Genomic DNA, 25,956 nt, shown 5'->3' on the forward strand with positions numbered 1-25,956 from the left:
ATGCTCGGTAAGTCTGTCCGTGGGCGATGCTATTATCTGTAGGAAGGTTGCAGTGCGGAAGACTGGCGAGCTGTAGGAACACCTACTGAGGGCGACGAAGTAGTATTTGTTGCTGCGTTAGCATCAGCGCCGCCTTCCCTTGGGAATCGCACTGTTTCGATTCCTCTTGGAGACACGTGAAACCCCGTCATAGCGCCTTGATAAACAGCAGGCTGCACACAAACGCTGCTTCCTCTGGAGTCTCCTTGTCACTCGTGTTTACAGAATGATAGCGCGTTGCCGCTTTCGAGGTATCTAACTACTACAGGGGTAGAGGTTACAAAAACTTAGTGAGGCCAGTACCCCTGAACTAGATCGTGTGTCATTTAATAACCCGAGCATAGTTTGGCAACTAGCTTAAACTAAAACTGAAACTAATTGACACAGTTATTTTTAAACTGACGAATGATAAATAATATTTAGTAAATCTTCGGCCAACGAATATTACGAGTATTTGAAGTTTTTTTTTACTAAAGCATCAATAATAAACGCAAAGTACATCTATTTAAAGAAGCAGATAAAAATTCACATGACGCCTTCCTAAAAGACAGTCTCCACTCCTTCCAATCTGACTACGTAAGCACAGACCACATATGTGGTTTGAATTCAAACAAATAGAATCGACGGCAATTGAGAAATATATACCAAATAAATTAATAAGAGATGGTACTGATCCCCCAAGGTATTCAAAACAGGCTAGACCACTGTTGCAGATGCAACGAAAAAAGCATAACAAATTTAAAAGAACACATAACCCCCAAGATTGGCAAAGTTTTACAGAAGCTCGAAATTTAGCTCGAATTTCAATGCGAGATGCTTTTAATAGATTCCACAACGAAACTCTATCTCGAAATCTAGCAGAAAACCAAATGAAATTCTGGTCGTATATAAAGTACACCAGCGGCAAGACGCAATCAATAGCTTCACTGGCTCATAATAACGGTGATTTCACTGATGACAATGTCAATAAAGCAGAGTTAATAAACACAGTTTTCCCAAATTCCCTCATCAAAGAAGACGAAGTAAATATTCCAGAATTCAAATCGAGAATAACTGCCAACTTGAGATATCCTCGGTTTAGCGAAGCAGCTTAAATCAATACAGGCAGGGCTTCAGGTCCAGAGTGCGTAGCAGTTAGGTGCCTTTTGGAGCACGCTGATACAATCGCTCCATAAACAGCAATCATATACAACCGCTCACTCGACGAAAGATCCGTACCAAAAGAATGGAATCTTGCACAGGTCACATCAATACTCAAGAAAAGAAATAGGAGAAATCCGATGAAGTTTAGATCCACTTCACTAACGTCGATTTGCAGCGTGGTTTGGGAACATATACTCTGTTTGAATATTATGAATTACCTCGAAGAAAACGATTTATTGACAAATAGCCAACACGGATTCAAAAAATATCGTTCTTGTGAAACACAACCAGATCTTTATTCTCACGAAATAACGAGTGCTATCGACAGGGATATCTGACTGATTCCATGTTTTTATGCTTCCGGAAGGCTTTCGACAATGTTCCTCACGAGTACCTTCTAATCAAATTACGTGGCTATGGAGTATCGTCTCTTTTGTGCGACAGGATTTGTCATATCCTGTCAGAAAGGTCACAGCTCGTAGTAACTGGCGGAAAGTCATCACGTAAACTAGAAGTGATATCTGGCGTTCCCCAAGGAAGTGTTATGGCTCTCTGAGGAAGTGTTATAGGCTCTCTGATATTTCTGATCAACGATTTAGGAGACAAACTGAGCAGCCCACTTTCATTGATCGCGGATGATGCTGTCATTTACCGTCTTGTAAAGTCATCATATGATCAAAACCAACAGCAAAATGGTTTAGTCAATATATCTACATCGTGCTAAAAGTGATATTTGACTCTAAATAATGGAAAGTGTGAAGTCATCCACATGAGTACTAAAATGAATCCGCTAAATTCCGGTTGCACAATAAATCACATAAATCTACGGGGTGTTTATTTAACTATATACTTACGGATTACAACTACGTATAAATTAAACTGGAACGATGGCGTAGGCAATGTTGTGGGGAAATCAAATCAAAGACTGTGATTTATAAGCAGAACACTTGGAAAATGCGACAGGGCCACTAAAGAAACCGCTTACACTACGTTTGTCCGCCTTCTTGTGGAGTATTGCTGTGCGGTGTGGTACCCGCATCAGTTAGGATTGACGGAGGACAGTAAAAAAGTGCACAGAAGGACAGCTCGTTTTGTATTGTTGCGAAATTTGGGGTAGAGTGCTAAGGACACTATCCGCCAATTGGGATGGCAGTCAATAAAAACAAAGACCATCTTCATTGCGACGGGGTCTTCTCTTGAAATGCCAATCAACAACTTTCTCCTCCGAATAGAAAATATTTTGTTGGCACCCACCTACATAGGGAGAAGTGAGCATCATAATAAAATAAGAGAAATCAGATCTCGCAAGGGAGATTTAAGTGTTCGTTTTTCCTGCCCGCTGTTCGAGAGTGGGACGGTATGAAAATAGCTGGAAGGTGGTTTGATGAACCCACTACCACGCACTTAATTGTGATTTGCAGAGTAATCATGTAGATGTAGATGTAAATCAGGAAACAACGTATCAATCAGACGCTTAGTTGTGCTTGTTTCTAACAATTTTTATGCTTTCTTTGGTCGCGGCTCTAGCACATCCCACGTAGTGTTTCAGGCTCATTCGGTTTATTGTTTTTCTGTTCATTGTTACAACAGTCAAAAACAATATATTGCACCTGTGAGCTGAAGAAAATAGAAATGGTGTGCTTATCAGTGATGTTTTATTAAAATATTTTTAGTGCTTTCTCATAGCGTAGTTGATTGATGTATTGATAATGGATTTAAAGAGAGCAATCATCTAAGTTCATCAGTCTCTTATTCTCTCGACAGGACAGAATCTGCGAATCCCATCTCTGGGTTTATAGTAAATCTCACGCGCAAGTCTAAGAACACTTTATAAATGTTTATGTAGCGTTTGTCTGAGACGGGACGTATCAGCCTGCCATGTACCTAGTGGGATGTGCAGAACCTCCTAAACACAACATACTGGCAGTCCGGTTCACCAGCTCTCGTCGTTAATCGGGGAGGTGGATTTTATGCGTCTCGAAAGCGACGCGTTAACGCTCAGGTAGCATAGTCAAAGAAATTGTTCTTCGGCTCCAACTGTGCAAACATTCTTTCATTTTTTTTTTTTGTTGATCTATGTCCGTTTTTGAAATTCTCAATTTCTCGTACTTACCCAAATTCTTCTCTCTGTTCGTTTTGTTTCTAAATTGCAAAATTCAGGAAGTCTACAGTCTCATATAAAATATGGTTACTGAAACCAGAAAATCTGTCCCTTATTATATTGTTTATTAATATTTTTACCTTGGCCCAAGTAAAAAAGTTCCTCAGTTTTAGTTTAAGATATATTCATGTTACACTATTTGAGTACATTACAAAATTTGTTTACAAATCTTTGTAAGTTGTGCTCTTTTTCCGACATTAGTATCTACACGTATGCAAATAAAGATGTCGGTCACTTTGCGTTTCTGAGAAGTCGATAACGGGTTTGTTCGTTACTTCCCATTTTAGGTTTATTTGGCACAGAGAGATACGTTTTCGTGAATAACACAGATAATAGACAACATCCTTCTTCAAGTGCTTGGTAAATTATTATAATTTCGGTATATTTTCCGTGTTTTCATTTAATTTTAATAAGTGTGGTTTGACTCTAATTTCTCGCTGCATTATATAAAACGTTCTCGGCCTTCTTGACGAATCAAGATTAGAGGTAAAACTCTTATATTACGACGACTACCCCCATTCTCCTCACATGAAAGAAATCGTCGAAAGCTCGATTGTTTTACTCTTATCAGATTTGTGCCGTGTACGCCACGCTGATTGAGATTGGCCCTAGCCGATCTGGGTTGGCCGGATTGCCCAGCCTGTTGTATGTGGAACTCCTCTGAGGATAAAAGGCGATTTATCTGTGGAACAAGAGGCTTTGAAAGGAGAAATATCGGAGTCGTGAGGAGAGAGGACGGACACATGTAGACGGACGGACCTGTTTGTGTGGAAAACGAGGCGACAGACGTGCGCACCGGTGTTTCCTTCACGGAAGCTACTCTGGCAAGAGCGGTTACCTTCGTTCGCGGAGGAGGTAATTAGCACAGTGACAAAAAGCAAACAGTGCAGCAAGTAACGAGTCTGAATTGACCAGATACTTGGAGAGTTAATGCAGCCGCTGGGTTAATGGAACGTTTGCAAAAGATACTGTCATTCGTTGTTATTATATGCTCATAATCTTGGTACATTAACTTGTGGTACGTCGGTATCACATTGCTCATCCTTGTGGTTAAAGCCTTGTTTATGTGGGTTTTGCAACGTTTGATTTAGAGACTAAATTGTTGCTTGAATATGTTGTGCTAAAGACATGCACGAAGTAGGTGTTGTCACTAATTACGGAATTAGTTCCGGCTCATTTGTGTCTGATTGTTTATTAATGAGGCTGGTAACGGCTTCTAGCGGGGACTGTGACGTAAAGTGGCTGCAGTTGAAACTTCTGAAAATTCTATTATCTCTGGTCTCTGATATTAAACTGTTTCAGGTGTAAGAATTGCCATTATCTTGGATTTTCTCGTATATAGACTGAGGTAAAGGATGAAATACATCGTTGGACGATGTGTGTGATGGAGTAGCGGGGATGGCTCAGTCAGACGTAAAGGGGAAGTGATATTCCTTCCTAATTGTATCAAAACCAATGTTTCTGAATATTAAGATCATTTGGTTACTGTTCAGTATTTTATAAGCCCTAAACAAAAATTGTATATTCACTTGTATATATTTAAGAATTTGGTGGTTGATTTGGGTATGTTTATTCTGCATCGTGAATTAAGTGTGAAAAGGGGGCAGTTGATATGTTAAAGTTCAAAATTTATTATTAGTATCGGTATGGTTGCAATATGTTTCTTTAAATATTAATTTCATTGAGGAAATAATTACATTAGAAGTATCTATGCTGTGTTGGGTAACTATACTGAGTACTGTTGTTGTGTTATCAGCGAACAAGTTTGGTGTCACTTTGTAATTTTAAGATAAGTGTTGAAAGTCTTAAGATTGTCCCTTCTCAATCAATCGCTCCACCCGTTTCCATTGTGGTCCAGCTACCTGTAACAGATTCTATTCTCCATTTACTACTTAGTTAGTCTCTCTCTTAACCATAATATACCGAAAAACCCTCGAATAAAAAGCTTTATCCAGTAGCTGGAAGAAAGCTCAGGGTACACGCAACCAAATACTGTTTCTGGTTTGGGCCACGGAAAAGAGACACGGAAATGCTGCCAAACTTTAGGACGCTTGGAGATAGGCGTCAAATACCCCGAGCAAGCTTACTTACAAAGTTTAAAGGACCAGTAGGTGTTAAGAGAAGTCCCTGGGAATATACCACAGCTCCATACGTATCGGTCTTGTAGGGACCGCTATGGCCTATTATAGTGCGTTAAGATGTATTTTACCCCGCATTCCACACGCAAATGGAACGGGAGAAAAATCACGCTATGTTTTACATTGTGAAGAACCTTCTTCCATGCACTTCACAATAGTTTGCAGAGTATAGATGTTGACAGATTTGACACAGCGAGAAGACTCAGAACGCTTTATACGAAGATGTCGTCGCGATAAACTTCCCATCTTACTGCGTTCACAAGATTCTGTCGTAATAATATAAACTTGAAATTTACAACTACAGTTATTATTCGTCGACAGTGATAGATTAAAATGTCATTCGTAACTGCGATGTACGCCAATTCAAACGCCAGTCGAATTACAGGAGCATTGACTCTTCTCGAATGTTCTAGCGCGTTCGAGCGCTCACCAGTCACGTTCAGCCAATAACTTCACTGTTACCGCAGTCCACGGGCAATGTTTGGCCAGTTTTCGTCACCATTGGTTGAAGAACCATTGAAGTTAAAACGGAGTTCTAGGTAAGTTAAGTCACCTAACAATGCGAATATTTTAGGTTAGGCCTTATCGTAGTTACACTAAAACTCAACTCCTCGTGTATTTTTCAGTTACTTGAGTTCATGAATTTCAAACTATTTTTTGTAACCAAATATATTTATGTATTTTGTCGGTAATTAGAGTTTATGAAAATGTAATGCATGCTAGAAGAGGAAGTAAGAAATAATTATATCAAATCGTTGTAGGAAACAAGCTGGCAATGTCAGGGAAACTTATATTGTACGGAACATAAAGAGTATCTTTCACGTAACAATAACATCGTTCGTGCGAGAACACGCAGTCGTAGAGATGAGGGCCGGGAATAGAGTTACGGAGACTCTGGTGTGATACAGGCGTGTACGTTGCCCTGCAAGTGCCAAATGTAGGTTGTCCTGAAAATGGTGATATAATATGTGGCTAGGCAAAACACAAGCGAGCGAGCTAGTGCATGAGCACGGAACATGGTCGTAAGTAGATTTTGGAATGAATGAAGAATACTGTGTGGCCAAAATTTATTTAAGTTGCTCATTTATCAAGAACAGCCTACTGCCAACAATGAATTTCATAATGAAGTCGTTAACCATCAGCAGGATCCTATACTCCTCAACATAACTTCCGAGAATGTCATCAGTGAAAGAAACAGCCGAAATAAACGAGATTCAGTTAAATTTACAGTTAATTTTCAATCAAATAATTATAATAATAGAAGCAGTAGTAATTATAATTGTCCACATAGTGTTGCATTACTACTGCAGACACTCTGTTAAAACTAAGCGACTGAAACGCAAATCATACTTCTATAACAAAAGTATGCTGACTTTGTTGCAGTAAAAGTAATTTAATGAGTTTATTTTGTGTTCCGTGAAAGACGTTATGTAAATAGCTTCACATAACATTGTTATTGATACAAAGTACTTGTCATGAATGAAAGTTTTCACAGCATCATTTGAAAAGTAAACAGTAAAGAAAAGTAATTACATTTGGTAACGATTATGCAAATAATAGACAGCTTTACCGTGAGTTACGTAATATAGTGCAGTTTCCTTGAAATGTTGCTAGTCGTTGCATTTTATTGGTTTTCATAATTGTAATAAACATCACTGCATCTCAAATTAACGTCTATAGTGTTCATACTGTTTTCTTTATCTAGGCTCGCGGGAGTATATTTTGCCCAGTTGCCGCATTATCATTCTTATCCAGTATTTACTTGATTTCATAGTCATTACACTCATTTACCAGATTTAATTTTTGTTCGTTTTGGTTCTGGCGACCGTTTTAGTCTGCCATCAAAATTCATTCAAACAATTTTTGGTATACAAAATCACGGCAGTGAATCTTTAACTTATTATCTTTATTTTATGTCGATCGTTGTTGTATACAGTAAACATTCGTATCAGAGCGACAGGTTGTAACTATGAACGAGGGACATTTCATAAATAATGCACAGGTTGGTGTTCATGTAGATTGTTTGATGCAACAATCAATTTTACATCAGATGTAACTGGGAGCTTGGGGAAGAAACACGTGTTTTTTATTTTGTTTATTTCTTTTCGCCATGTACACTAACATAAAATTGGCGAGAGGTAGAAATGGACCCTACACGGCTCTCTGATACTGTGACTCCTGAAGACCAAAGGTCGGACATAAAGGTCCGTGGCAAAAACCCAACAGAAACCCACAGTGCGTTAAGTGAAATTTGTGGTGGTGATCGTATGAGCAGAGACCCTGAAGGCAAAAGCCGTCAACACATGATCTAAGTGTGAAGCTTGGGCCAGATGCTCTTGAAGAAGATCGCAGTATGACTTGTAAGGAACTCTCTGAAACCACGGAAATTCCTCCAACACCAGTATTCCGTATCCTGATAAATGATTTTAAGAAGAGAAAAATATCTTCGAGATAGGTTCCACATATTTTGACTGCTGAAGAGAGGCAGAAATGCCCGGACACTGCAAACTCGCTCACACAGCGATTCGACCATGAACGTCAAGGATTTGGTGTGTCGAATTGTCGCTACTGATGAAACGTGGAATAGAGACTTTGAACCAAAGTTGAAATCACAGTCCAATGAGAAGAGAGCTTCAGATTCTCCACGTCCAAAAAAAATTTCGACATGCTCAATCAAAGCTCAAGCAAATGATGATTTTTGCCTATAAGCACCAAGGTATCATCTTGACAGACAGCGTCCCATGTGGAACAAATGTCACAGCAGCGTATTATCGTAACTTCGTGCAAAACCTGCGCAGAAAAACGCTCAAAACCCGACCTCATTTGCCCGAAGCTGGGCCACTCATTCTCCACGACAATGCTCGCCCGCATATTGGCGAGGTTGTAGCCCAAAAATGTGCGTGACTACGAATGGGAAATGTTGGCGCATCCTCCCTACAGACCAGACATGAGTCCGCCTGACTTCGACTGTTTCCCGGAGTCGAAAAAACCTATGCGTGGAAGCGGTTATCTTTCAATGGAAAAGCTTTCTACCACCGTTACCCGAACCATTCGACAGATGAACGGAAATTGTGTCCTAGATGGAGTAGCTTCCGAGACGTTAGGATTTAGTCATAGCGAAGCAAGGAGACAATGTAGAAGAACTGTGAACAGATTTAAAAAAATCTACATCTATATTTATACTCCACAAGCTACCTAACGGTATGTGGCGGAGGGCACTTTATGTGCCACTGTCATGACCTCCCTTTCCTGTTCCAGTCGCGTATGGTTCGCGGGAAGAACGACTGCCGGAAAGCCTCCATGCGCACTCGAATCTCTCTTTTATATTCGTGATCTCCTCGGGAGGTATAAGTAGAGAGGAGGCAAGATATTCGATACCATCCAGAAACGCACCCTCTCGAAACCTGGACAGCAAGCTACACCGCGATGTAGAGCGCCTCTCTTGCAGAGTGTGCCACTTGAGTTTGCTAAACATCTCCCTAACGCTGTCACGCTTACCAAATAACCCTGTGACGAAACGCATCGCCCTTCTTTGGATCTTCTCTATCTCCTCTGTCAACCTGACCTGGTACGGATCGCTCACTGATGAGCAATACTGAAGTATAGGTGGAACGAGTGTTTTGTAAGCCACCTCCTTTGTTGATGGACTGCATTTTCTAAGGACTCTTCCAATGAATCTCAACCTGGCACCCGTCTTACCAACAATTAATTTTATATGATCATTCCACTTCAAATCGTTCCGTACGCATACTCCCAGATATTTTACAGAAGGAATTGCTACCAGTGTTTGTTCCGCTATCATATAATCATACAATAAAGGATCCTTCTTTCTATGTATTCGCAATACATTACATTTGTCTATGTCAGTTCCCACTCCCTGCACCAAGTGCCTATCCGTTGCAGATCTTTCTGCATTTCGCTACATTTTTCTAATGCTGCAGCTTCTCTGTATACTACAGCATCATCCGCGAAAAGCCGCGTGGAACTCTATCTACTAGGTCATTTATATATATTGAGAAAAGCAATGTTCCAGTAACACTCCCCTGTGGCGCGCCAGAGGTTGCTTTAAGGTCTGTAGACGTCTCTCCATTGAGAACAACATGCTGTGTTCTGTTTGCTAAAAACTCTTCAATCCAGCCACAGAGCTGGTCTGATATTCCGTACCAAAAAAATTAGTGTGCATTATTTATGAAATGTCCCTTGTATATTTTATCGGTAAGCACTGACCTTCGGATGAAATTCCTTGTTCCTATTAATTACGAATATTAGGTAGACGTTTCACAAAAACCTCTTTATACACTGGAGAGTACAGGTCCGTTATACCGTGACTGTCACTGATATCGAATGAAACAAGTTTACTGTTACCAGTCACTGTTTATTTATTCCACAACGCGTTTCAGATGTCGAAACCTCCATCATCACGACAGATGTCATAGTAACACATATAAATTTACCTGATGATGGAAGTTTAAACCTTTGAAACGCGTTGTGAAATAAGTCAACAGTAAAGTTGTCTTATTTGAGATCCTCACTTAACATGTTAGGTTCGAATTTTTAAATATAGTCTCTTCCCAGGCGTGTAGCCATCATTCGCCCGCTGCTCTCATCCGTTCGCGACCGTGTCTGAAATAGGTCAGCGCCAGGCAGCAGGTCATCAGCGGAGCCAGATAAAGGCCGCGAGGCAGTCCATCTCCACGGAGACGAAGTCCAGCTTGGCTGGTAAACATGCTCCCACAACCAAGGACCATACGCGTCGCAGCAGCAGTACTCGTGTCGGACACTACACTCGAGAAAGCGCAATAAGGTCCTCAGTGTCCTCAGCAAACAATTTGTTACGTAGCATAAGCAGCACCATCGTACGGTTGGCTGACGTGCTGTTTTCTGCAGACGAGTAATGTCCTTGGACGGCCATAAGCAAACGCTAAAAGTCTTGGAAAATAAATAAATGTTACTCCATCTTGGCCTCGGGAGCGTGGGACGGCTGCTGGTCGACGAAATGTGATAATACTTGACCAACAGCCGTTATTTTGATGTTGCTTCCTTAGGTAACCAGTTTCGACGTTCCAGTCACGTGATCTTCAGGCCTGTAGCATGAATGATACCAAGTATCATTCGTGCATGTATAAGACAAGGTGCCAATATGTGAAAAGCACATATGCTCATGAATCTCGAATGTCCACGGAACCAGACAAGAATATTGGCGCGACAGGCCTGAAGGTGGCGTGATTCACTCGTCGAAACTGGTTGCCTAATATGACTATCCAAGCAACGGCTGTTGGTACAGTTTTGTTTCATTACAAGACATGGAAAAAGTTTCCACTCCGTTTAATGAATGGCAGCTATCTAAAGACCTACGTCATAACAAAGAGATGATTTTTTTTCGACTAAAGCATTACTCAATATTTAATTGAAAATTATCATCTTCTGACAAGTCTTCTATCTTTTACATCGTGCTATTAAACCGAACCTGCAGGGAAAGAAAGGAACAAAATTACAGGTTTTTCGAACGGATCGTGGCAGAGATGCATTACTTCTATCGTGTTTTCCTATGATTCATACCAGACACGTCCAGTACGTTCACAGTCGTCTAAACATCGTATGGCGCCATTTGCATGTTGGCGTAATGAGACAGACATGACAATAAGCGAACATGGTAATACCAAAACATTTTGTTGCACTTTTGACGTATAAACAGAGTTCTGGTTCATTTGTCAGCAATCCAGTTTACGAAGCAAACTTCAGCTTTCGTTCGGAAGGTCATTAAAACCCTCCTAAAAACAACAGAAAGCCCAATTATTTTAATATCATTTTTACTGCGAATTTCTTGTCAGCCATACGCAAAACTTAATGAACTTTTGTCGTCGTATTTGGTATTCCGCAGCAAAAAACTGCACAGTGTCAACTGATAAAATTTGTTAGTGGTTTTATCTCGTTGTTAGTAAGGTTATGAGAGAGCTAATCACCATGGACTAAGCCACCTGTGGCGTATTTTCCTCATGTACCTGAGGGAGATTGTGCGCCGCAGGAGAGCGTAACCCTTTTCAGCCAGTAGTTGTAATTTGTTCGGGTGTAACGCGTTTTCTTTAGGGTAATTGGGTACTTACACTACTCGCCATTAGAATTTCTACACCACGAAGATGACGTGCTACAGACGCGAAATTTAACCGACAGGAAGAAGATGCTGTGATATGCAAATGATTAGCTTTTCAGATAATTCACACAGGGTTGGCGCCGGTGGCGACATAAGGAAAGTTTCCAACCGATTTCTCATACACAAACAGCAGTTGACCGGCGTTGCATGGTGAAACGTTGTTGTGATACCGCGTGTAAGGAGGATAAATGCACACCATCACGTTTCCGACTTTGATAAAGGTCGGATAGTAGCCTATCGCGATTGCGGTTTATCGTATCGCGACATTGCTGCTCGCGTTGGTCGAGATCCAATGACTGTTAGCAGAATATGGAATCGGTGGGTTCAGAAGGGTAATACGGAACGCCGTGCTGGATTCCAACGGCCTCGTATCACTAGCAGTCGAGATGACAGGCATCTTATCCGCATGGCTGTAACGGATCGTGCAGCCACGTCTCGATCCCTGAGTCAACAGATGGGGACGTTTGCAAGACAACAACCATCCGCACGAACAATTCGACGACGTTTGCAGCAGCATGGACTATCAGCTCGGAGACCATGGCTGCGGTTACCCTTGACGCTGCATCACAGACAGGATCGCCTGCGATGGTGTACTCAACGACGAACCTGGCTGCACGAATGGCAAAACGTCATTTTTTCCGATGAATCCAGGTTCTGTTTACAGCATCATGATGCTCGCATCCGTGTTTGACGACATCGCGGTGAACGCACATTGGAAGCGTGTATTCATCATCGCCATATTGCCGTATCAGCCGGCGTGATGGTATGGGGTGCCATTGGTTACACGTCTCGGTCACATCTTGTTCGCATTGACGGCACTTTGAACAGTAGACGTTACATTTCAGATGTGTTACGACCCGTGGCTCTACCCTTCATTCGATCCCTGCGAAACCTCACATTTCAGTAGGATAATTCACGACCGCATGTTGCAGGTTCTGTATGGGCCTTTCTGGATACAGAAAATGTCGACTGCTGCCCTGACCAGCACATTCTCCAGATCTCTCACCAGTTGAAAACGTCTGGTCAATGGTGGCCGTGCAACTGGCTCGTCACAATACGCCAGTCACTACTCTTGATGTACTGTGGTATCGTGTTAAATCTGCAGTCGCAGCTGTACCTGTACACGCCATCCAAGCTCTGTTTGACCCAATGCCCAGGCGTATCAAGACCGTTATTACGGCCAGAGGTGGTTGTTCTGGGTACTGATTTCTCAGGATCTATGCACCCAAATTGCGTGAAAATGAAATCACATGTCATTTCTAGTATAATATATTTGTCTAATGAATACCCGTTTATCATCTGCATTTCTTCTTGGTGTGGCTATTTTAATGGCCAGTAGTGTAATTAATTTTGTGAAATTTTAGTTGCAGAAGGGGTAGTGGATAGGTGGGATGAAGATTTTATTATTTATGTTTTCTTCATTCTAAGTACCGGCATTCACATTACGGCTTAGTGAAAGGCCTGTCAGTGCTCTTGATACTGTTTATTTAGAGAAATTTTGTCCCATTGCGTAGAAGATGAAGACATTAAAATCAGTGCGGTGAAGACATATTTTTTTTTAATTTCACACCAAAATAAATCTAGTTGCGAATGTTTACAGTAGAACACTGTGTATCCACTGACCGCCTACTCTTGCCCGTCGACTCATTTAGGTTACGGCGGTACTTTCACTCGGCGGACCAGAGGAAAGCATGCCCCGAGATGACTCTCCTTATTCCACTGGTGGCCTTAGCCAGGCTCCCTGCCGAGCTTTTCTCATCTTTTTTTCTACTTTCACTTCCTCAGCTGTGTAGCGTTGTGTGCCGAGTGAAGAGTAGAGAAGCACAGCCGAGCGACTGCAGAGAATTCGGGTCTCTGGACGGCACCGTTTCAGAGGCAAAACAGTTTGTGGAAGACAACAGCAAGCAAGCAAACACTGCAGAAAGCTGTAAGGACATCATCCCCCATGCAGTCCCGGTTTGGTCCCATCCGATTTTCGTCTGTTTCCAAAACTTAATGAACGCCTTCGAGGACTTCAATCCGATTGTGGTTAAGCGAAGCAGAGGTGAGGTTGTATCCCCAAGAAAGTCAAACTCTGTACAGTGAAGCTATCAACAAAGTGGTCTTTTGTTGCTAGAAATGTTTTCGTCACCAGGTTGCCTGCGTTGAGTAATTAAGCCGGCCGCTCAGGCCGAGCGGTTGTAGGAGTTTCAAAATGGAATCACGCGACCCGTACGGCCTCAGGTTCGAATCCTGCCTCGACCATGGATGTGTGTGATGCCCTCAGGTTAGTTAGGTTTAAGTAGTTCTAAGTCCTAGCGGACTGATGATCTCAGATGTTAAGTCTCATAGTGCTCAGAGCCATTTGAACCATTTGAGTAATTAATTTGTAGACGTGAAGAATAAAGACGAAGAATGTTAACAAAGTCTGCTTTATTTAAAAAGCTTTAAGAGTTTTCACGTAAAAAATTCGGAGGCGTTACTTTTCAGCACGCTCTTGTACATTCATAACAATTGTTTAAAGTGGTGTCCCCTAACTTCAATACAGTTATTACATCGTAAAAACGTAAAAAAAAAACCGTAAACTCCGTCCACAGGCCCTAGCGGACCCAGCGGTACCGACCGTCCACCGTGTCTTCGTCACCCACAGACGTCACCAGATGCGGATGCGGAGGGACATGTATCAGCACACCTCCTCCCGGCCGTATGACAGTTACCGAGACCGGAGCTGCTGCTTCTCAATCAAGTAGCTCCTCAGTTTGCCTCACAAGAGCTGAGTGCACCCGCTTGCCAACAGCGCTCGGTAGACCGGATGGTCACCCATCCAATTACTAGTCCAGCCCGACGGTGCTTAACTTCGGTGATCTGACGGGAACCGTTGTTACCACTGCGGCTAGGCCGTCAGCCTAGTTATTACATCACTGCACAAAAGTTCTGTCATACCCATCCAAGAACCCAGTGCCATCCGAAAAACTCACAGTCGGAGGGGATTTTCTCGTAGGCCTCTCCAACTGATTGATATCTCGTACACAATGCTTTCCACATGACCTCACAAGGAGCAGTCTATCGGGGTTACGATGGACAGAATTCTGTCGCAGGCAGACAGTTACACGCCTGTCAACCGATCACTGGCTGCTCCCACTAGATAACTGCAAATCTTTACAACTGAAGCGTGCGTATTCTGAACGCCCCACACGTGGTTATTGCGATTGCTGAGCATTCCACCTGTTGTGAAAGAGTCTTCACCTGGGGGAAGTTTACATGTAGCAAAGTGTGGACAAGCACATAAGACTGCAGTAACCATTATCTCAACACGATACTAGTTCTGAAGTCAAATTTACACTTTCTGTGACTGTTAGGTGTGTAGCCGGTGTTTCTGTATTGTTTTACACGAATTACTGCGCACGTTGACTGACGGATGGAGTGGTGAGTGGAATCCACTCAAGTGAGTCCCCTATCGTTTTGGGTGTCCGTAAAGTTCAGTGTCGTCCTCTGCTGTTTATAGTGTTACGAAATCACTGGAACACTCTATGTGGGTACTTGGCACGATGCAACCTGTGAGCTTCGTTACAGGTTCCATTCGCTTGTCCCCGCACAGAAGTCACGTTTGCTCAGTCCGTAAGTGGGACAGCGCTGTTTCACTAGCTGATCGACTGTGCTCTTTAAATTAAAAACACAGACTGTAGCGTTAGAGACCTCTACATCAGCAGACGCACCACACCATCTACAGCACTGTGATGGAGTTCCTTGCCCTCGACTCCTCATGATGTATTACTAAATTTCGAACAGGTTTGTCCAGCTTGTAGTGTTAGCATCTACGTTCATGAGACTTCTGTCTTCCAGTTGGTTAGGTTTATTTGTTCATTCCGCATTAAATCACTCCGAACAGGTACTCCTAGTACTTATATTACTGGGCTACTGGAGACATAAACAGTTTCATGAGAGTAATTTCGAGTTCGTGAGATCTAGATTGACGCTCATCACCTGTGAACCCTGATACTAGGCGAATGGTAAGGTAAGTGCTCTAAAGTTGTTAACTTCATAATTCGAGAATAAAAATGATATGTAGCCAATGCCTTGGGTTTGTTGGTGAAGACTGTAGGTTCTATTCATCATCATCATCATCATCATTTAAGACTGATTATGCCTTTGAGCGTTCAGTCTGGAGCATAGCCCCCTTATAAAATTCCTCCACAATCCTCTACTCGGTGCTAACATTGGTGCCTCTTCTGATGTTAAATCTATTACTTCAAAATCATTCTTAACCGAATCCAGGTACTTTCTCCTTGGTCTGCCCCGACTCCTCCTACCATCTACTACTGAACCCATGAGTCGCTTGGGTAACCTTGCTTCTCCCATGCTTGTAACGTGACCCCACCATCTAAGCCTGTTCGCCCTGACTACTACACCTGTAGAGTTCATTCCCAGTTTTTCTTTGATTTCCTCATTGTGTACACCCTCCTGCCATTGTTCCCATCTACTAGTACCTGCAATCATCCTAGCCAATTTCATATCCGTAACCTCAACCTTGTTGATAAGGTAACCTGAATCCACCCAGCTTTCGCTCCCATACAACAAAGTTGGTCGAAAGATTGAACGGTGCACAGATAACTTAGTCTCGGTACTGACTTCCTTCTTGCAGAAGAGAGTAGATCGTAGCTGAGCGCTCACTGCATTAGCTTTGCTACACCTCGCTTCCAGTTCTTTCACTATGTTGCCATCCTGTGAGAATATGCATCCTAAGTACTTGAAACTGTCCACCTGTTCTAACTTTCTTCCTCCTATTTGGCACTCAATCCGTTTATATTTCTTTCCCACTGACATTACTTTCGTTTTGGAGATGCTAATCTTCATACCATAGTCCTTACATTTCTGATCTAGCTCTGAAATATTACTTTGCAAACTTTCAATCGAATCTGCTATCACAGCTAAGTCATCCGCATATGCAAGACTGCTTATTTTGTGTTCACGTATCTTAATCTCACCCAGCCAGTCTATTGTTTTCAACATATGATCCATAAATAATATGGACAACAGTGGAGACAGGTTGCAACCTTGTCTTACCCCAAAAACTACTCTGAACCATGAACTCAATTTACCATCAACTCTAACTGCTGCGTGACTATCCATGTAAAGACCTTTAATTGCTTGCAAAAGTTTGCCTCCTATTCCATAATCTCGTAGAACAGACAATAACTTCCTCCTAGGAAGCCGGTCGTATGCCTTATCTAGATCTATAAAGCATAGATACAATTCCCTGTTCCATTCATAACACTTCTCGATTATTTGCCGTAAGCTATAGATCTGGTCCTGACAACCTCTAAGAGGCCTAAACCCATACTGATTTTCATCCAATAGGTCCTCAACTAATACTCGCACTTTCCTTTCAACAATACCTGAGAAGATTTTACCCACAACGCTGATTAAAGAGATACCTCTGCAGTTGTTACAATCTTTTCTGTTTCCATGTTTAAAGATTGGTGTGATTACTGCTTTTGTCCAGTCTGATGGAACCTGTCCCGACTCCCAGGTCATTTCAATTATCCTGTGTAGCCATTTAAGACCTGACATTCCACTGTATTTGATGAGTTCCGACTTAATTTCATCCACCCCAGCTGCTTTATTGCACTGCAATCTATTGGCCATTTTCTCCACTTCCTCAAATGTGAGCCTATTTCCATCATCATTCCTATCCCATTCTACCACGAAATCTGAAACATTACTGATCGTATTTTCACCTACATCGAGTAACTCTTCAAAATATTCCCTCCATCTGCCCAAGGCATCCACAGTATTCACCAGCTGTTTTCCTGACCTGTCCAAAATACTTGTCATTTCCTTCTTACCTCCCTTTCGAAGACTGCTAATTACACTCCAGAATGGTTTTCCAGCGGGTTCCACTTTTATTTTTTTTAAAAAAATTACGTTTGTAGTCATCCTGAATGGCATTGTGGCATGACACCTATTATTGATTAACAAGTTACCTGTCTCACTGCAAAAGAGGTAAAATGAAAACATTGCCACTGAAATGAGTGCAAATAAGGGAGTGAAAAAAGGCAGGCTGTAAGCGTATAAAATCTAGTATTTGAACTTGAGTGTTCAACCTTCAAATGATAGTTTGTTAGACTCACGATGCAAAACTAGTTTCATGTAGTGAAGCTTATTGAATCTCCCTTTGGATAGCTATTACGTGGTGCCTGAGTTGTTACACTATTTGATTTGGGAAGATAATAAAATTGTAACAGTAGAGTCTCTCTATTCCGAATCTCGCTATTCCGAAAATCCTCCTAAAGTGAACAGTATTCAGAAAAAAATACCGAATTTAACTTAAAAACAAGAGAAATTAAAAAGACATTCGTGAAAAAAACGTACATTTATTATTGGACAAAGAAGTAAAATAGAGACATACACAGAGCCTAAACTTGATTAAAAAGACCTGAAACCATATTGGAATGAAAGCTGTTTACTTACAATACAGTACATACAGTACATGTCGCCGGCCGGTGTGGCAGAGCAGTTCTAGGCGCTACAGTCTGGAACCGCGCGACCGCTACGGTCGCAGGTTCGAATCCTGCCTCGGGCATGGATGTGTGTGACGTCCTTAGGTTAGTTAGGTTCAAGTAGTTCTCAGTTCTAGGGGGACTGATGACCTCAGAAGTTAAGTCCCATAGTGCTCAGAGCCATTTGAACAAGTACATGTCGGTTCCATTTATACAATTCGGTAGAATAATATTTAATCACTGTTAAACAAAAAATAACCAGAGTACACACACTTAAGAAGTAAAGTCAGTCATTTTTTTTGACGAATTGCGCTGAGTCGACTCGAGGACGCGATGTTCCGCCATCACCGCATTTGGTATTGATGTAGCGTGCTGTTCGACATATCATAAGCCCAGGTCAAGAGCATCTGCCGCGTCTGTGTGCGATATGAGTTCAGTCCGAGCGCTCACCTTCTCCTCGCTTACCTCCAAGTCGACCTCAGCTGACCAGCCCAACACCATTGCTACGATGTCTTCGGCTCCCTGCTCCTGGTGGCCATGGTTGTCGACAGCAGCCAACTGCTCAACACAGTTTCCTTCTGTGTTTTCACAGCCAGGAATTTTCTTGACTAGTGGAAGAAAGTCACGGTCTTTAACTGGTGTAAAAGTTGCTTCAGCAAATTCGAATGTAGGCCAGAGATTTTTCCTTGATTATTGTAATCTGCTTTTAGTGATGATATCCCATGCTCTAGACAACGAGTAAATCACATCTTCTTAAGTTCTTGCAGCATTGCGATCTCATTTTCATTCTCTGCAAGTAAGGTGCGAAGCACCATTTTTCTGTATATCTGTTTAATGGCCTGCAACACACCCTGGTCCATAGGCTGAAGCATTGATGTTATATTCCGCGGCAGAAAAGCTGTTTTGGTGTCTCCAGAAACGATTAGGCAGTCCGTTTTCTGTATTCGGTGCAGCCACTTTAGGGACAAATTGGTGATCTAACCATTCCTTGAACAAGCCGCGCTCCATCCAAGCATTATTCTTATTATAAATAAAATATATTTTCTCTCTTTCTGATTTATTTTCTGATTATAAATTCACTGGAAGTGAGTTGATGTTAATGTTTTTGAACGCCCGTGGTTCCACCGATTTGCCTATTACTATCAGAGAAAGATTGTTGCCGACGCGCTGCCGCATACTAAGCCAATTAGACATTGTCCATTTTAAACCCTGGGACAGACATCTCTTCTTGCGAAGCAAGAATTTTGGTAGGCAAAGCCTCAAAATTCAGTCCGGTTTCATACGTTGTAAAATTGCTGCGGTTTAACAGTTCTGAGAAGCGAAGTCTTTAAATTGTTTTAGGTAATTGTCAGTTGCTTCGTTGGCAGCTTATCGATTCCTCCCAGCAATCGTAAGCTGTCAAATTCCGTGTCTTTTCTTCCAACGATCCAAAAAAGCACAGGTAGCTAAAAATGATGGGTCACCATCCATAAGCTTTGAAAACGCTTGAGGCGCCTTTTCTTTCACCAAAGAACCAGAAATCTGTTTTTCTTGAATGAACCACAAGAATAAGGCCTCTTCAAGTTTTTCATATGAGAACACTGTCGTTTTATTCCGCTTTTCAAGAGTTATTTCACTTGAAGCAGAGCAAAACTGTTCAGTTTAACATGATTGTTTTCCAGTCACTAATCTTTGCTTTTTCGACGCCATATTCGGGTGATAATTTAGCAGCACTTTTTCCCTTCTCCAGTCTTTTTAATTCTTCAGGTTTTTGTTTTAATACACGAGGGTTGCCCAGAAAGTAGTGCACCGCATTTTTTTTCAACAATTCTTCATTTAACATAACGAGAATTACACACACGACAGAATGGTGTTTTATCTACACACCCTATTTTTCCACGTAATCTCCACACCGTTCTATGGCCTTCCTCCAGCGCGAAACAAGGGCATGTATGCCCTGTCGGTACCATCCTTGTCCTGGTTGCGGGGCCAGTGCTTCACTGCGTGAACTTCCTTTGCTGATGGACAGATGCAGCGCCAACTGCCAGTCGTAATGCGTCTGTCCTCGCGAATGACAATATCAGCTCGATGCAACATGCCAGGTGTGACAGCCGTGGATGGTCTCCCCGACCGCTGCAAATCGTGGAGCTCCACCGAACCGCCTTCTGATGACCTCACCCTCCGTGTACAGCGAGTAACTGTACTTTTGTCGACAGTAGATGCTCCACAGACTTTGCTCAAGCGTCTGTGAATGTTCCCTAAAATTTCTTTCTCTGCAGTGAGAAATTCAATGACGGCATATTGAAACTGTTCTGCAGCTACGCTACCTGTTGGAAGTGACAGAAACGGCCCGCTCATTCAGGAGACTTCGAATGATAACGCATGTAACGTTTCGCATTCCTAGCATTGTTTTCGGCTGAGAAAAAAATTGCGGTGCATTACTTTCTGGCCAACCTTCGTAGTCGAAAAACGACGTCGTTAACTTGCCATGTTTAATATTTAACAGTTGACGTAGAGGACTATGAACATTTATAAAAAAGGCATATTGAATCGGTAAAGTCGATCAACATTCACAGAACAAGGTTTAACAATAAATCTGCAGTAATGTTTTGAACGTGGGAGGGAGAGGAATAGGTAGGCCATCTGCACTATGAATCGTCGAAGTTCATTAGCAGATCCCTCGCATTTAATTTACGGCTAACAAGCCAATATGTTGATATTATTCATAAAAGCCGCCTTCCCGCTAAACCGAACAGTAACCGGTCCCAATTAGTTCGGGGCGGGACTCACACACACACACACACACACACACACACACACACACACACACTGAGAGAGCCTGATAGAGCCATAAGCAAGAATACCAAATAAAAGGATCTAATGCACTAGTTGCAGCCGGCCGGAGTGGCCAAGCGGTTCTAGGCGCTACAGACTGGAACCGCGCGACCGCTACGGCCGCAGGTTCGAATCCTGCCTCGGGCTTGGATGCGTGTGATGTCCTTAGATTAGTTAGGTTTAAATAGTTCTAAGTTCTAGGGGACTGATGACCACAGAAGTTAAGTCCCATAGCGCTCAGAGCCATTTGAACCACTAGATGCAGGACTATAATCTAACTATGAAACTTCCTGGCAGATTAAAACTGTGTGCCTGAGCGAGACTCGAACTCGGGACCTTTGCCTTTCGCGGGCAAGTGCTCTACCATCTGAGGTACCGAAGCACGGCTCATGCACGGTCCTCACAGCTTTACTTCTGCCAGTATCTCGTCTCCTACCTTCCAAACTTTACAGAAGCTCTCCTGCGAAACTTCCAGAACTAGCACTCCTGAAAGAAAGGATACTGCGTAGACGTGGCTTAGCCACAGCCAGTAAGTTTCATATCAGCGCACACTCCGCTGCAGAATGAAAATCTCATTCTTTAATCTAACTATATTATAAATGATGTCAGCTGATACCGATGGTTGGTGGAATTAAATTTCCCGTTTGCAGTCTATCTTACATCTGAAGCAGCATAAACAAGGTTGGTTCAAATGGCTCTGAGCACTATGGGACTCAACTGCTGTGGTCATTAGTCCCCTAGAACTTAGAACTACTTAAACCTAACTAACCTAAGGACATCACACACATCCATGCCCGAGGCAGGATTCGAACCTGCTACCGTAGCAGTCGCACGGTTCCGGACTGCGCGCCTAGAACCGCGAGACCACCGCGGCCGGCATAAACAAGGTTGCATCAGAGTGCAGGTGTTTACTCCGTATCCTCACAACCTCGCCAATCGGATAGTTTTCTTCTTCCTTTCTTTTTCAAAGCTGCCAACTCTCTTGCAAAACAATCCTTGAAGTTACCGGTCGTGAATAAAAGTAACATCATGTGTACTTGCGTGGAAGTATTCACATTCCTGTGAATAATCACAAATGTTATTACTTGTTGTTGCTTCCAGATGTCTTACAAGTGGGAATAGATTAAGTTCATTATACATATCTGCTACGAGAATCTGCAGTCTAACATTGGAAATGATAAATGTGATCGGTTGTGGAAATATCAGCAATTTCTTTGCATGACAGAAAAAGCTGAAGACTAATTATTGCGAAATACATTGTAGACAGAATATTGGTATAGTGTTAAAATGGTCTCAGAGTTTTATAATTGCAAGAACATCTCTCGGGGATGCTTAGTGTGTGGTAGACGCTGATTATTTGTCTCAGTGTGAAAGGTGTAGGCTCGCATGGTGCCAACTGGAACTCAAATGCATTCAGGAAACCTAACTTTCATCCGAGATTAAAAGAATATAAATTAAACTTTCCAGCTCTGAAAAACTGCTTCAGATAATGTAGGGGAACCTCAGTTATCTTGCGACACATCATACGGCCTTAACTAACAAAGCCCTTACAATCACACGGCTTGTTTACAGTTACAGACTATGTCGTGCTCATCGAATGCTGATAAGTGCTTTTGGAATATTGGCTAACAATATTTTTTCGTCAGGCTGTAGATACGGATGTCGGATTTTTCGAAACGTGGCGTATCGCAAAGAACTTCGTAAGAAAAACGAAGATATAAGAAACGAGGCGGAGTTGTATGACGGTCTTCTGCAAGGGAAGCCGAAGCTCGTACAAATGATATTCGTGCAGGAGATTACTTTCCAAATTACTTCGTAAGTTAATTCACAACGATTGGTGCCTTTGTAATACGATCTTGTCTAAATCAAGCGTGATAATGATGACTTCCGACAGTGAACAAAATAAATGTCGGCACACCTTTTCTGTTTCGGAGAATTCAATCGATTTTTGAATGACGCTGCAATACTCTCACACCTGCATGCACATCCAAATGCTGAAGACGACTATACACTGCATGGTGGAAGCTGCTTCCACGTTTTAGGGGTCCTTCGCATTCTATTAACGTCTGAAGAAGCCCAGGAAGAATCACCGTGCGCGTTGCAGTTACCTCATTTTCTCTTCACGATCCCTATGGCAGCGTTACGGGAGGAGGGGGAGGGGCTGTTGTATATTCCGTATTCCTAGCTTAAGGTCTCGTTCTTTAGTCTTTGAAAATAGGCTTTCACGGGATGACTGACGTAAATGTTCAAATGTCTCCCCTTAAGAATTAAGCGACAGTCTGAACAGTAATTTCCAAGACTGTTTGCCTATCGAAGCCGAGGGTTCCAAACGATAGACATCGAACGTGCGATTCTAAATCGATCACGCGACAGTGGTGGCGCGAGTTACGATACATTATTTGAGAGTTGCTACGTAAACATGTACGATTTATGTCGGTAGTGAGTTGGCATGTCTGTATCGTAGGCGTTTCTTCGGTCGATTGCCTGACGTGGAAGAATCTAATTCCATGCTTATGTAACGTAGAAAATGTTTTGAATTTTTGTAGAAATTATGGACTAATTCTGGATGGCGGAAGGAGAGACTGCGTAGACAGCGATGGGACGAAGCCTATAAAAGTTCGTAAGAAGAGTTCCGATAGTAAAATACCTCTACATTTTCATTGTGGAAACTGTGGAAACGAACGACTGTCAGGAAAAACTCATGGTTTGCCTATTCAAATTTATCGATCCAGACCAGCACAGTTCTTGTATCTTGCTGGATTAGGGACTAAACCCTTGAAGCAACAGCATCGGAAACTGACTTATCTATTAATTCCGTGTGCGACCATTTCGGGTTTTGTAGTGAAGTCTGTTAATGTAACAGTGACGAAGGAGAGTGTAACGATCGGTGGACGAAATGAAGTTGTTGAAATGGACGAGTCGCACATAGCAAGAAAGAAAAACTAGAGATGACGACCTTTGAAGAATGAAAGTGTATATTTTTGCGTATTCGGTGCCATAGAACGAGAGTCCCGGAGGACTTTACACTGTCCGGAGGAAAGTGATTACGGACGGATTTCAGTCCTACAAGACATTAAAAGCAGAAGGATTCAATCACCATTGTGTAAAGTTTGTGCCTTCCGATTATCCCGGTGTTCACACACAGATTCTTACATTAAAAGAGAAGGACCTTCAGAAGAAAGAGATCAACTTTACTTGTTTCAGTATCTGTATTTCCATATCTTGCGGTTGCAAGGAAAGTTGATGCATATGACTCTGTACACATATTTTTGCGTGACATAGGCAGTGTCTTTCCAGGTCGTGGCAAAAAGGGAATGCTTCCTGTAGCATACACATCAAATGGACTTTCTCATGACGACAACGTACGAGTGTGAGCCAAATGAAAAGCTTAAATTCGTAATTACAAATCGAAATTTGGGGCCGTTATCCTGTAAGTTGGTAAGCGTGCTACAAACAGCGTGCAGAATGGCCTGTAGGTGGCAGCATAGTGCAGATGTACACATACCGTCGCAGTATCAGTATAAAGATGACAGCCCCACTTGCGACTTGCACCAGTGAAGAGCAGCGTTCTGTTATTCGGTTTTTGCGTAGTGAAGGTGTGAAACCTATTGAAATTCATCGACGAATGAAGGTTCATTACGGTGATGCATGTTTGTCAGAGCAGCAAGTCTACGAATGGAGTAGGAAGTTTGCAAATGGTTTGACTTCAGTGGAAGATGCTCCTCGTCCAGGTCAGGCACAACGAGTTGTGACTTCACAGAACATTGCAGCAGTTGAAGCCATAGTGAAGGAAAACCGCCGAGTGACACTGAATGACATTTCAGCATGTTTACAGATTAGTCATTGGTCAGCGAACCACATTGTGCATGATGTGCTCCAGTTTCACGAAGTGTCTGCACGGCAGCTGACTCCTGAAATGAGATGAATGATGCTTGTGAAGAACTTCTTCGGCGCTTTGAATGAGAAGGTGATGGCTTCCTTGCAAGAATCGTTACTGGGGGCGAAACCTAGCTTCACTTCCGCCAACCGCAAACGAAGAGAGCGAGCAAGGAATCGCGCCATTCCTCATCACCAAAACCAAAGAAGTTTCGAGCAGAACCATCAGCAGGGAAGGTAATGCTGACTGTCTTTTGGGACGAAAAAGGTGTCATTTTGGAGCATTACATGCCTACAGGGACCACTGTCACTAGTGCATCATAGACAGATCTCCTAAAAATCATCTGCGGCCTGCAATCAAATCAAAGAGACGGATTGCTGCCAGTGGGTGTCCTTTTGCAACATGACAATTCGAGGCCCCACACTGCGCGTACAACAGTTACAACAATCACAGACCTGCATTTTGAGCGTCTTCCTCATCCACCATAATCACCAGTCCTTGCCCCAAATGATTTCCATATGTTTGGACCACTCAAAGACGCAATGGGAGGAAAGAAGTTTCGTTCGGATGAAGAGGTACACTACGCAGAGCATGAGTGGTTGAGCGAAGTACCAAAAGAATTTTTTTTCTAAAGGAATTTATGCACTTTGTAAGCGCTGGAGGACTTGCATTGAGCTTGAAGGAGATTATGTTGAAAAGAGATACAGCTTTGTACCACTTCTGCACATTTAATAATATTTAAAAAATATTTAAGTTTTTCATTTGACTCACGCTCGTAGATGACGAGTGAGGTAAGTCATTTCCTTTGTAATTACAAGTATTTTAGTCAACGATCTTCTTTGTCGTTGCTGTAGTGCCCACTGTAAACACTGCTCAAACTCCCGCCACCACAGTCGCATGATCGATTTAGAATCGCACGTTCGATATCCGTCGTTTGGGGCCCGCAGCTCCGATCGACAAACATTCTTGGAAATTATCGTCTCAACAGACGTTTTAGATTGTTGCTGGTTATACTGTCTTTTTTTGTGGGTCTACATTTACACCTATATGCACACGTGCGAAACTCACATTGCCCTTTTCTCACACGATATCCTACAAACCATGGATGGGTGTGTCGGCACAAGCTGGGCAGACTGTCGTTCGACCATAGAACC

General features: G+C 42.4%; 1 protein-coding gene and 1 pseudogene across 1 annotated transcript in view; both read right to left on the reverse strand.

Annotated features, from left to right (window-relative positions):
• LOC126279098 (ATP-binding cassette sub-family G member 4-like) overlaps positions 1-25,956 on the reverse strand; it is a 359,996-nt gene that overhangs the window by 284,939 nt on the left and 49,101 nt on the right. The window lies entirely within an intron of this gene.
• On the reverse strand, positions 14,400-14,517 carry LOC126279793 (5S ribosomal RNA; annotated as a pseudogene).

The sequence above is a fragment of the Schistocerca gregaria genome, chromosome 6 (assembly GCF_023897955.1).
Source record: "Schistocerca gregaria isolate iqSchGreg1 chromosome 6, iqSchGreg1.2, whole genome shotgun sequence".
Taxonomy (NCBI): domain Eukaryota; kingdom Metazoa; phylum Arthropoda; class Insecta; order Orthoptera; family Acrididae; genus Schistocerca; species Schistocerca gregaria.